The sequence below is a fragment of the Aythya fuligula genome, chromosome 5 (assembly GCF_009819795.1).
Source record: "Aythya fuligula isolate bAytFul2 chromosome 5, bAytFul2.pri, whole genome shotgun sequence".
In the NCBI taxonomy this organism is placed as follows: domain Eukaryota; kingdom Metazoa; phylum Chordata; class Aves; order Anseriformes; family Anatidae; genus Aythya; species Aythya fuligula.
The window spans coordinates 24365016-24378085 of NC_045563.1; the positions used below are offsets into that span (position 1 = coordinate 24365016).

Sequence of the window (13070 nt, forward strand, 5' to 3'; positions counted from 1 at the left end):
CTAAACTGATACCTTGGACCGTTCTTGACATTTATAGACCATTAACTTCTTATTATTACATGGCATGTACAGATGAGGTCAGCTGGAAAATGCTTTTCAGTGGACAACCAGGTGGGAAATATTTTAATTATTCAATGATACTCATCTCTACCTCTAATAGGCACAATAATGTAAGAAACATTGAACTCTATACACCTGTTACAATATATTTTACAATATATTGTAAAATGTTACAATATATGTTACAATAATTACTAAGAGCAGTAACTAAAGAGACACTGAATAGACATTTTAATTATGTATTCAAAACACATTATTTAATCCTCTGTGCCAGGTAGTAGTAACAATTTGCCTTGCAAACTTTTTTTTTTTTTTTTTTTTTGTCAGATTTTTTTCAAATTTACAGCTATCCTAAACTGTGAAAGAGAAGAGCTAGCTTGACAAGCTGAATTAATATGTTTATCAGCATTAAGCCCATACTACACAGTGACATCTATCCAGTAGGTGAACTACCTCTGAGACTAATGTGTCTTCACTTATTAAATCCTCTTTGGTTAAATTCTGAAATGCCAGGGGACACAAATGATCGTGTCTTCAAAATAATTTAAAACCTGCTGTAATATAGTATCGAAAACACGGTGAACAAGATCTTGTCAAAAAGTAAAATCAGTAGCAAGTGTCAGGAGGCAGAGCCTGCTGTCTGCAATCTGATCCTTCCACACACCATAATCTCCATTTTATTTTGCCTAATGAGGCAGGAGTTAAAACAGTTGACCTGATCAAATTCAGATGGCAGCCCTAAAGGATGAGCCCCCTGCTGCACTCTTGTCCCGACACCCTTTGTTACCTCCAGGTGAGCTGAGACCAGGCTGTGAACCATGTAAATAGGAGGTTTCCAGGTTAATGAAAAGCTGCAACACCGTTCTAAATCAGGACAGAAGGTTATGCTTTTCTAATCCAAAGAATCTTTCATGAACCTCAGTAATAAAGTTTAACGAATGCTGGTCATTTTGAACCTTGCAAGTAGAGACTGGACAAAGAGTAATAGCTTCCTTATAAAATTTCCTCATTCTATAGCCACTGCTTGGCATATATCAGTAAAGTAAATGAATTTGTTTTCTTATGACAAAATTAAATATAACAATTAAAAAAGGATGTCTCAGGAAAAGGTAGTTAATGGTTCTTATGAATTGATGTTTTTATTAGGTGATGGCATGTTTGCTGTTTCATTTCATTACTTATCTGCCAAGGAGTTTCTTTCAACACCAAATCAGAATCTACATGCTACAGTCGTGTAACACATCCAACTTCAGTCCTTGTGCTCCAGCTGCATACACAGATAAATCTTTAAAAGTGCGCAAAGCATAAAAACTGTCTACACTACCTTTCATTGTGGTTTGTAACTTGCAGTCTCTTACACAAAGGAAATAACAATTGGATTCAATAATTATACCTCTATCTGTTACTTCAAAGACAAGACTGTGAGAAAATCCCATGTTTGATGGTATCTCTGTGGTGTCTAAGAAAGGGACATGTTATATTAATTTCAGCTTACTGAGTGCATAGCTTTTTGTTCAACTTTGTGTGAAGTGGGGGGGGGTCTCAGTCATGCTGACAAGAGATCACGTGCATAAACAAAGTCAACAAGATATACATAAAAATGTCTCGTGTTTCTGGAGCTTCATTAATATAGTTGGATATGTTTTCTCATTCGGGATGTCTGTTTTTGTTTGTTTGTTTGTTTTTTAAATGTGGAGCATTCCATATTATGAAAATACGCATTCACACAGAAAACATTAAACTGGGTGGCAAGAAAATGATGCCTATATGGGTGAAAAAATATATGTATATATGATTTATGGTTACATTGGTTTAACTCTACTGAAAATTAATATTAATTTATTTTATCTGTCTTGAAGAAAAGTGTGATAGATTTTACATTTCCATGTTTTAGCTTTATCTCCTGGGTGGCTATTCATTTGTTACTTGGTACATATCACATTTTTGTAATTTAGATTTCACTGGATTGTGTTTTTAGTCCCCTTTTCCTTTCCTCAATTAGGCATTCATGACACTACTTTTCATACATTCCAGTAATCAATTCTGAAGCCATTCATCAGGATTTCAGAAGCTGCTCTTGAAAAATTAGATACATGTGCTCAGTGTAAATGAGAATGCAATGATTTATGACACAGGTCATTCTGAAAACCCATGAGTTCTTCTCCAATGACATGCCAGAAATCACGGCTATTACTATAGGGCTGTGATCTGTTTATTATACAGCGTATGGGTGGTGTGCCATGTCTAATTCATTTTTAATGTGTCACATTTTTTTCTGGTTGATTTTTGAAAACAAGATTTACAGTTGTTTAGAGTTTGACAGGAACAGTAAACTGCTGGTTTAGTTAATACTTCTTCAAATGGATTGATTAAACTATCAGCCTGTTTGCACTCAGTGTTCCAGCTATGAAGGCAGTGTTGTTTTAATTGCAGCTACAGCAGTCAGCAGTTCTGTAAATCATGTATTATGCATCCCTTGGGTGAAGAAAAAAACCACGGATGTTCAATCTGACTGGCAGGGAAGAAACTCAATTTCTGTTTTCTCTTCGTTTACAAAGGGGAGAGAGGAGGCAATCACAACAGAGTTCAAGGGAAGGATCTTAGCAAGGTGGGTCAGAATATGTTTCTGAATCTTATGGCTGACAAGGACTTAGCACTGTGTCTGCTGGAAAGGTCTTAAGCAGATACTAACCATTGGTGATATGAGACTAACAAAGCAACACAAAATTAGTACTGGTTAATTAGTACCAATTTACCTAGTGATGATGGTCAAAAATGACAAAGACTGAGGTTTACCATGGCACTCATGACAGCTTAAAAGACAGTGGGGTTGTTTTCTGCTTTTAGAATTGACACAACTTCTAACCACTGGTTAAGGGCAACCTTGTAGAAGTTATCAGCTATGTGGTTTACAGTGTAGATATAGATTTGTTTTTATCAAGAATGTATGAGGGCTGTAGCATGCAATTAATGCTGCTTCCTACAGCACACAGTTCTGGCTGTGACAGAGCAATACTCGTGCAGCTATTCACTACAAACAAGCAAGCAGACAGCATCTCTGCCACTGTCAGTTTGGGAACTAAGTCATGTCTAGCAAGTCCTGCAGAATCAGTGCTGAGACATGCACCTCCAAAGGCCAATCATCCAATCCTAAATCGCGTATCACAGACAGATGGAATGAACTGTCCCGCATAATTGTTCCTCTCTTTCCCTTGACTATAGATGGAGCTGTCTACCTTTGATACACTGCCCAGGTTCTAGCAAGTGCCCTTAAAGAAGGGGCACACACTTGTCAATGGTCTGTTTCTTTTTTTTTTTTTTTTTTTTTTTTTTAGGTGATTTGAAAATAAAAATCAATTACAGAGATATTCCACATGGAAATACAACTAACTTCTTGTAGTAGAGAACAGGCCACTTAAACTTGCCAGCAAGCAGACTATTGCCAAGTGTCCCTTTGTTTTCTGTGGCAGACTCCCACGATCATATCCTTAGGCAACAGCAACCTTGCATCCAGCAGGTGACCCAATATTTTGTGGAGGTCACTACAAGAACAGAAATGGTGAAATCTGGATAGGAGATCCACTTAGGATCTCCTTAAGTTGTGCTTTCTGGATATGTGATGTAATCCAGACTCTGTGGGATAAGGAAAGGTGGAAAGTTCTAGGATAGGGGCAAGGCATAGGAAGAAGTTCAAAGATACCAGACCTCAGTGTCCTGGGCAGCAACAAACATGTACCTGAATAGACACTTAGATAAAATATAAGTTGGATCCCTGGACTTGTTCACAGTATAAAATATAATGAAAAAAAGAGAGATAAAAATATTAAAGGACTCAATGAAAACTACAATCAAATTAGACTCCAATGTGTTATTTTGCATTGGTTAATTCCAGAAGAGCACCCAGAGAACATCAAATTGTAAAAATTTTGGTCAGTAAAACAAGAATACTCATTTGATTAAAAATTGTCAGAATCATCTGGATCTTATGAATGCACAAGACACAGATACAACAAGAGAGAATAAACAAATTTCAGGGTCTTGGACTATGCACTATAAATGATACTATCTTTCACTGTTAATGTACATGTAAGTAGCACTGATGTCCCAAGAGGCTCTAGTTTCCCTCTTCTCCATTTTGCATATTTAAAGTTTGTATGATTTTTTTCATACAAAAATCCTTAATTTTCCATTCTTAGCTTTCATGATCAGTCTATTAATTTTTAATGAAATGAAATTTTCACTGAGATGTACTCAAGACAATGACTTTGTGAAGACTTAGTTTTAATGCCGCCAGAAGAAAATATTTTTCTTCAATTTTGTGGGTCCATTCTGCAGATAACTCAGCATCTTTATGCTTTTCTTCTGACCATCCCAACCCCTTCTTCCCCATTGTTCCCCTGTTCAGAGCTCATGCATAGTAGTCTCACTGCTCCACACTCCTGATGCCTCTCTTGCCTCCTGAAAAAAGTCAGGGCAAAGCAGTCCTGCCTTTCTGCTCAGAAAAGTCTGCAGGTCCTGAAGAAGGAATCTACAGTGGGGCTGTGCTATAATAAAGGAAGAATCCAAGCAGCAGAAGAAGAGGCAGAATTCCCAGGAGGGTAGAAAGGAAGGGAATGTGCTGTGAAAGAAGAGGGGGCTCAGGAAAAAGGATAGGGACTCTGCACACTCAGCACCACACTGTGCTGTGGCCTCCACCATGGACCAAAACCACCCAGGACTAAATTCTTGCGTTCGCATACTTAGGAGCCCAATGAAAGGAGAGGGAGGGGGAGGTAGAAGTGTAGAGAGAGGAGGAAAAGAAAGATCTTTAACCATGACCCTTAAAAACTTAGGAAGCCAATGTACAAAATATTCTATATGACTCTGTTAGCAATACAGTGAAAGGGATTTCCTGTCAGTAGCCCATATCTTTAGCAGCCCTTTGTTTAATCTTAAGATGAAGGACAATAACATTCATTAGTTCTCAGAACTAATACAGAAATTTAGTGGATTTACTGTGCGTAAGTTCATGCAACAATGATAAATGCAGCATGCAGTCTATGTCATATGACATTTCATATACACTGCACATCTCTACCATCTCTGTTTCAGTTATATCTAACCTGGATGGAATAATTCCTTCTTCAGCAATATTTCTGGATATGTTACCTACCATACTATACTGATAAAATACTAAGGATGGTCTCATTTCACAATGCCCAGGGTAGAAACTCCATTAGAACAATAGTTGAACACCATATGCAAGTTTAACTTTCTTGATCTGGCAAGCATCTACCAACTGACTCTCATTACTTTCTTATATCTTCCATTACAAGAACTGTATGACAGTGGACAACTTGTAGATGACTTCACAACAGTTCCTAAGAGCTCTCAATAAGGATATCCAGTGTAGCACCTATGTATTTCACAGATTCATGGAAAAGTTCTTAATTCTGAGATGGAACAGTGAAGATTTGAATGAAATTATTGTCTCCCAGAAATAGCATGGAGATTCTCCTTTTGTCATTTGTCCAGAAATGAATAGGGATATGAAATAGTGAGAATAGCAGGAGTCTCCCTGTTTGAAGGGAACAGAAGTGATGCTAAAAAACATATATTCCAGTCAATTCTGTAGTCACCAGGGCAGGTTCAGAACCCTGAGGTCCAATGGTATTTTTTTTGAGAGTAGGATTGATCCCTCAGCGTTTTTCACTGGAAGCCACATGACACTTCTCCTTCTCACAGACTTGTGTCCATTCTATTTGGGACAGGGACTCCAAAGATGAAATCTCCTCATCTAAGGAAAATCTTAGCTACTGGACTAAACCTTAAGATTGTTCTTACTACTAATACACTTCAGTAACTACTGGACTTGTAATTCTGACAGTCAGTAGGGTAAATAACTCCCCTATCAGAACAACAAACATTACTGAGCAAAAGTAAAGATTGAGAGCTAATCTCAACAATGCCATTTACAGATGTCAGTTTGGCAAGAGAAGACTCAGAGCTTAATAATATTCATGTGAGCAAGAACCCTCTCTGATGACTGTAGGTGTGTGGATGAACTACCCATAAAATAGGCACTACATTCTTGAACTGCTGAAAGTCTTTTTTTCCTTGGTACTATGTGTAGCAGGATTTGAACTGGGATCTTTTCAATCATAAGTAAAGGGCAGCAGTTTACTGATGAGATAACGCTATTACTTTGATCTATGATCCTCTGTGACTTTTTTTGGGGGGGGTTAAGATCAGCAAAGGTGGAATATTTGCTAGGTACATGTAAGGTAATTTTGTTAGATACTTAAAACAAGAAGTAGGTATGACAGTGGAAAATAAGAGTAAGACTTTCACAAGACATATACTGTTTGAAGCCAGTTTGTTTAAGGCAGAAAGATGATGTTGCTTAAAGACGTGGCGAGAGCATTAAGAACATATCCAGAATGGCTGAACAAACAGGGTAGGTCAGGAACTAAAAAGCAGCATTTTTTTTTCTCTTATGCTTTAATAAAATGAGATCTATTGAAAAACCTCAAGAATGATAGTAGTTCAGAATGATGTTCCTGACAGAACAGAGAATGTACCAGTTCAGCCACAGCACTGTGCATTTTCCACACATGCCACACAGACTGTAAGTGGAGGAATACATCATGGACAATGCTAAGACTTAAAAAAAGATTCTGTATCTCAGTGTGCATGATTATATGTGTATATATATATGTATATGTATATATATATATATACATATATATACATATACATATATATGCATATACATATATATGCATATATATATATATGCTGCACCTGCAGCATAAATGTATATGTCAATCATTTTAAAAATGGATCTATTTGAATAAACAACACCTTCCATCTTGTTATTTTGATTAAGATGACATTGCAGCTGTAGGAGAAATGAGAGGTGGGATATTACTGACTGCAGTATTCACAGTAGGGTCTGGCAGATACACCCTGAAGTCCTTGTTTTGTTACAACACAGTGTAGTTGAACCATGTGTGCAAGTGAACATGCTGGAAGAATGTCTTAATCAAAGCTCATACTTTTAGTCTTGCCTGGAAGAATTACGAGGTTTGAATAAAGACACAACAGAGACTCAGAGGTTGAAGCACCTGTGTAGCTTTTGGGAAGGTCAAGTCCAAATCCGACTTCTGATTCAGGGGAGGAGGAATTTGGACTGTTTCTCTCACTTCTTAGCTATATGAGGTTATTGGCTATTCTAGATGATAGGTTAATCTATCAGTTCTATGCTGAAATTAAAGTTATGACACAGCTTCTTAAATAATGCTAAAAATATTTCAGTAATGAACATATTAATTTATATTTATTTAAGAAATATATATATACGTGTGTCCCCAGCAGCTTTAAAGATTTTCATTGACTCTCTGAATTAGCACCTGAGTACTCAAGGAACCCATGACTGCTTCTCAGCTCATCACACTTTACTTCAGTGACCATGAAAATGAGGACAAATAGATCAAACTAGGGTGAGCTTCTGTTTAACTACATGAAGGAAACCAGCACAGCTGGAGGCAATTCTTAGCAAGTTGATCATAATTCCTTTACCTTAACTACAGCTTAACTAATAAATAGACTTCCATAATTTTCTGCAATCAATCTAAATGTATTTGCAAAATTAGTGAAACCGTTGATCTTGAAACATTCATTAAATCTTAAGCACATAACTTTGGAGAACTTACATAGTTTATCTTTCTGTCAAATTGGAAAAGAATAACCGTTCATAATACAACCTTGTTAACTAAGTAAACTTTGTAGAAAATGCAGGTTCATAACTCATTTACCATGTAACAGAACTGTTTTTTTTTTTTTTTTTTTTTTTTCTTTTTTTTTTTTTTCCCCTCCTCAGTAATCAATATTAACTTTTACTAGGTTTGTATTCTGCTCTGCTCTTTTCTTTAAAGATATTTTTATATCAACGTCTGGAAACAGTAGTAATCACACTAAAAATCTGAAAAGACTGCATGCATGTTGATGCTCTTTTGCCTTTTTTTTTTTTTAAAGCACACTTCATCCAACAATCCACCCATTTTTCTAGATGTATCTGTGTCTTTTAAGGGGCTTTTCAAACGTTCTGTGAACAAGACAATTTTGAATTCCCTTTGAACACAACAGGCACTTGGAAAATTTAATGAAAATACACATTTTTGTAATGTAGTTGATCTGGCTTTCACCCTTTTCCCGATTATTTCTGCAGTTACAAACTGGCAAAATCTGAAAGTAATAGAAACATCCTATTTGCTAAAATAAACGAATACATTAAACTTTTTTTTTTTCTTCTTCCTAAAAGCCTGTGTTGCAATCCCTCCTAAGGGACAAAAATAACAAGAAAAAGATGGAGTTTGAACTCAAAGCAAACATAAAAGCTTTCTTACAAAAAATCAATTACACTCCCCAATTTGTTTTTACCAGCAGCCAAAGGAAAACCTGGCTAGCATGTTTCAGGATCCAAACACCTTGGATCTACATGTTACACCAAATTTTACATTATGGCTATTTCTAAGAAACAAACTAACAATTAGAGACACCTGTTAAAAGTGCCTGTGCTCTGTTCACACTTCATGTAGTATCTTAAAGTGACAGCATATTAAAATGTCAATGCAATTCTTTTGCTTTACACGAATATTTATAACAACAGAAAGTGCAATTAATTTTTCTGTTTCTAAGTACTTGTACTCAGCTTTTTAGTATACAAGAAAAGTATGAAAACACAAGAGAAAACTATTAAAAATAAATGCTATAATAATACTACAAAACACAGAATTACAGAAGACATTGTCAGAAAAAGTTCAGTACCTAGATTAATACCAGTCCTTTGCCTCCCACAATTTTATGTACTAATTAAGTACATAATATATTTCTTCTATAGACAGACTGGCAAGTATAGATGTACAGGCTAGTAAAAAGTAAAACGAGTATACTGGATAAAGGAAATATAATCAATATGAAATTATTTATTCAAAACTTTGGCTTTGAATATATGCCAAGACACTGTACAACTTGAATGTCAATGAAGCATTCTTTGATTTTGAGCTCTTCAACACACACGTGCCTAACTCATGTCATGAGTTTCTGAGTGGGAATTAAGTCACATTACAGACCATACCTGAGACCCAGAGTAAGATATTATACCTTCAGTTTCAACCAATCCTTTTCATAGCAGTCGGGAATACATTGGTGGTGCAATAACAGCAAAGTGAAATGGAAATTCCATCTTGATAACATGGATAGCTAAGGGGAAATTGCACTCTGAGAAACATGTCACTTTAGAGTAAAATTCAAAAAAATACAGAAGTTAACATTTAGGAAAAATTCATTTCTCACATAACCTGTCTTAAACAGTCCATGTAATGATCTCATGCCTATGCAGATGGTTGGAGCAGAGCATCTAAAATACTCCAGCCCTACTTAAATGCTCAGTGAAGTACAAAGGGTTCTGCATAGTCTTGTGAAAGCCCTAGAAAAAGGTAAAATTAAAACTGTCCTTTAACAATGTTTTTGTATTTTCTAAACTACTGAAAGTAATGGACAAATAAACATATACCACTATGAATTTCCAAAGAATCTCATTTGTCGTACCAAATCATCCACCCACACAGGCTGTATGCAACATTATTCAGAGCCACAGGACTCTGAAATGGATTTTATGTTAATGTTATTTTGCAGATAGGAAAACAACCTCTTTGCAGATAGGAAAACAACCTCTTTTCAAAGGCTCCTGGCTATTCACATCAATTGAAATTTTGATGCAACTACACAAATTATGTCCTCCAAGGTCACCTGTGAATTGGTCTAGTGCTGTACCAGTTTTATTGGTTTGTCACTCCAGACTGAAGTTACATTATCCTTAAGCAATGTGACTAAGTGGGAGGAAGGACCATGGGCCAAGATTTTCAAAGCTGTTTCTCATAGTTCCATTGCAATTGGGAAGCCAAGAATGGTGGAACTGTGTTAGCCTCAGCACACGTAGCACAACTTTGGGAGTTGTTCTAATTGATGCTGAATTCCTATAGTCACAAGGGTATGTCCTGGCAGCCACAAAAAGCTGGAGTATAAAAGACATTCTGACCATTGACTTCTTTCCAGAATTACCTATTCCCATATAAGAGTTTGTGAGGAACAGGTGAAGTAGAGTCATTAATTCACCTCTATACCACCTATGGATTTCTGTTCCATTAAGAAATTTTTCCAGTGCCAAAATTTCCCTCAAGGTCCCTTGAGCCATCAGAATAGCATAAAAAGACAAGAATAATACTTTTCCCTCCCCCTTCAACATATCTACATATTTCTACTGTATACATTTCTATAAAGGCTGCAAACTCAGCAAGTAGTTATAATCTCACTGCAGAATTGTGTTCAGACTTTCAATTCATGTATCTTAGCAAATATTAATTGTTTGGATAATCAGGGAATGGTTTTGTGATGTAGTAGCTTCTGAAGCAGAGTGAGCTGAAGATATCTGGTACTATTAACTTTGTTTCACAGGTGGGATTTTCTCTGGCATTACCTTGTTGCTAATGGATTAGATGGTTTTCATGTTATTCAGAACACATGTGAGTATGATACAGTCATCATTGTTCTTTTATTACTTTTCTGATGATTTTTCATGCAAGTCAAACCCTGGACCAAAAGAAGCTGGCTGAGTCAGTGCATTCAATCCCTGTTTTCACAGGCACCTATGTCACATATGTTCTTGCATGTCCCTATATGTTACTTCATAGAATCATAGAATGATTTGGGTTGGAAGGGTCCTTAAAGATCACTTACTTCCAACCCCCTGCCAAGGGCAGGAACACCTCCCACCAGGCCAGGTGGCTCTAAGGCCCATCCAACTTGGCCTTTAACAATTCTAGGGATGGGGCATCCACAGCTTCTCTGGGCAACCTCTTCCAGTGCCTCACCACCCTTATAGTAAAGAAAGCATATTCAGAAAGTCACTAAGATCCACTATGAAGATAGTTAGGAGTCCAGATTTTTGCCTCTACAAACACCTATTAGAAGGGTCAATCACAGAACAATCTTGCTGCAATGACAAAACCCTAATTCCTGGAGAAGTTAGACTCAATTATTTTTGTGCTAATAATATGTATAAGGGATCAGAAGGACATCCATCTTAATAGCTAATTCTTGCCAATGGTCAATAAAGGACAATTACGCTAGTGTACAGCAAGATGACAAGTATATATTCTCTCCAGACTTCAAGGGTCCGTGATCCAAGAACTCAAGAATCTTCTTAACTCTGTCCTTGCTCTCTCCTTTGTGACAGCATGGAACTATGGGAACAAGCTTTATGTATGATTTCAAACTTATTCCAGTGTCCAGGTTTACTTCCTAGATAGGACAGACCAGACCTTCATGTTCCATGTTTTTCACACTGTTCAGTGGAGTTGATTGAAGAACTCACACCTATACCTGGAGAGAGAGGTCTCCCAGTTTACTTCCTTTTTTCTCCCTCTCCAATTACACTTACCTTTTGCTAGACAGTTTGCTCTATGTCATTTGTTTGTTAGTTTGTTTTCTGTTTAATTAGTTTTTAACCAAGTTAGAAAGCTGAATCTGCCAGGGCTGGCATGAGAGGGAATGCAAGGCTCCTTTTAGTAGCCATGAATTATATTTGCTGAAGCTTTAATATGAAATTTCAACCCTAATTACATGTTTCACAGAAAAGTCGAGAGCTTTTTGTAATGTGCAGTAATTTCTTATGGCAATAACTGCAAGCTATTTTAAAATTGCACAATTTTATTAACAGGCAACTTCAGGAATCCTTTATTCATTCAAATTTGGCAAAGTATTTAGACATGAATTAAGTATTGCAAGCTGACAAATAGTACACTGAAGAACAGGAATTAATTTACTCCTGATTTAGATGGTTTGATGCCTCTGACTTAAGCTGTTCCGTGAACAGTTGAACTGATCTAAAAGTTCACCTAAGAAAACAACAAAAACATGCAAACAAACAAAAAAGGGTTTTCATCCTCAGTTCCTTCTCCCCATTTGCTGTGTGGTCCTGCTCCTTCTCCTGTGGTAATTCTGAGTTTCACTGAATCCTTCTATAAGCTGATTCAATTCACAAATTCATCAAAAACTGTGCCATTTTTGGTAAATTAGTCTTCTCCTAGGAATGGAGTTTTGTATAGGCCCATGGAAAACTACAATAAGGTCTACAGCTTGTACAAGGAGGGGTGCTGACATGGAGGAAAAAATGCACCTTGTCCTTTTAGAACAATTAACTGCAAAATTGGAGCTTCCCATCTCTGAAATCGAATACTAAATTTCAGTATATACCTAAATTTCATGAGACAAACACCATACATGCATTATCTGTAAAACAATGGAGTTTGCAGCTGTTTCAGTTCTTAGATATGTCAAATTGTTCAGATAATAAAACAATTCAGATAAAAAGAAAGAGAAGGCCAAGGAAAATGAAAATGATGCATTTAAAAATTCACCCTCCAGGGGCTAAATTAGAAAGCCTTTTACCTATCTAGCAGACTTGCATTATTATTATTCCCCCTGTAGTGGAACTCAACATTTTTATCCATCCTGACTGGGATGTTCTAAGTGAAGATATAACACTATGAAATATTTGCTATCAGACAAGACGGGAAAAAAAGGCAATGGAAATAAAAGTTCTTATTTAACTTAGAGATGTACTAAACAAATGCGTATACATTGTGACTAGGATGCATTTTTGCATTACAACTGAGCTGATCTAATGGTATGCAGCCACCAGAAAACAAATTATTTTTTATAGTTTAATTTTCTGACATACCAGCAAGCTGAATCAACTTTTCCTGAAGTTTTGCAACTGCTAGATCTGATGTAAAGGAAACAGTGGGAACATACCACATACAGGGGTATGGGAAGGGAGTTGGGTAGCAGAGAACCATAAGCAGGACTAACTTGCTCAATGTCAGATCGCCCTTTCACCAAGTTAATTGTAACATTACACTCCACCCTCATGACAGTGTATACACATATGCCTTTCATGTATACTT

The 13070-nt window shown here is 36.6% G+C and overlaps 1 protein-coding gene across 3 annotated transcripts in view; it reads right to left on the reverse strand.

Moving 5' to 3' along the window:
- SLC25A21 (solute carrier family 25 member 21) overlaps positions 1-13070 on the reverse strand; it is a 251729-nt gene that overhangs the window by 85630 nt on the left and 153029 nt on the right. The window lies entirely within an intron of this gene.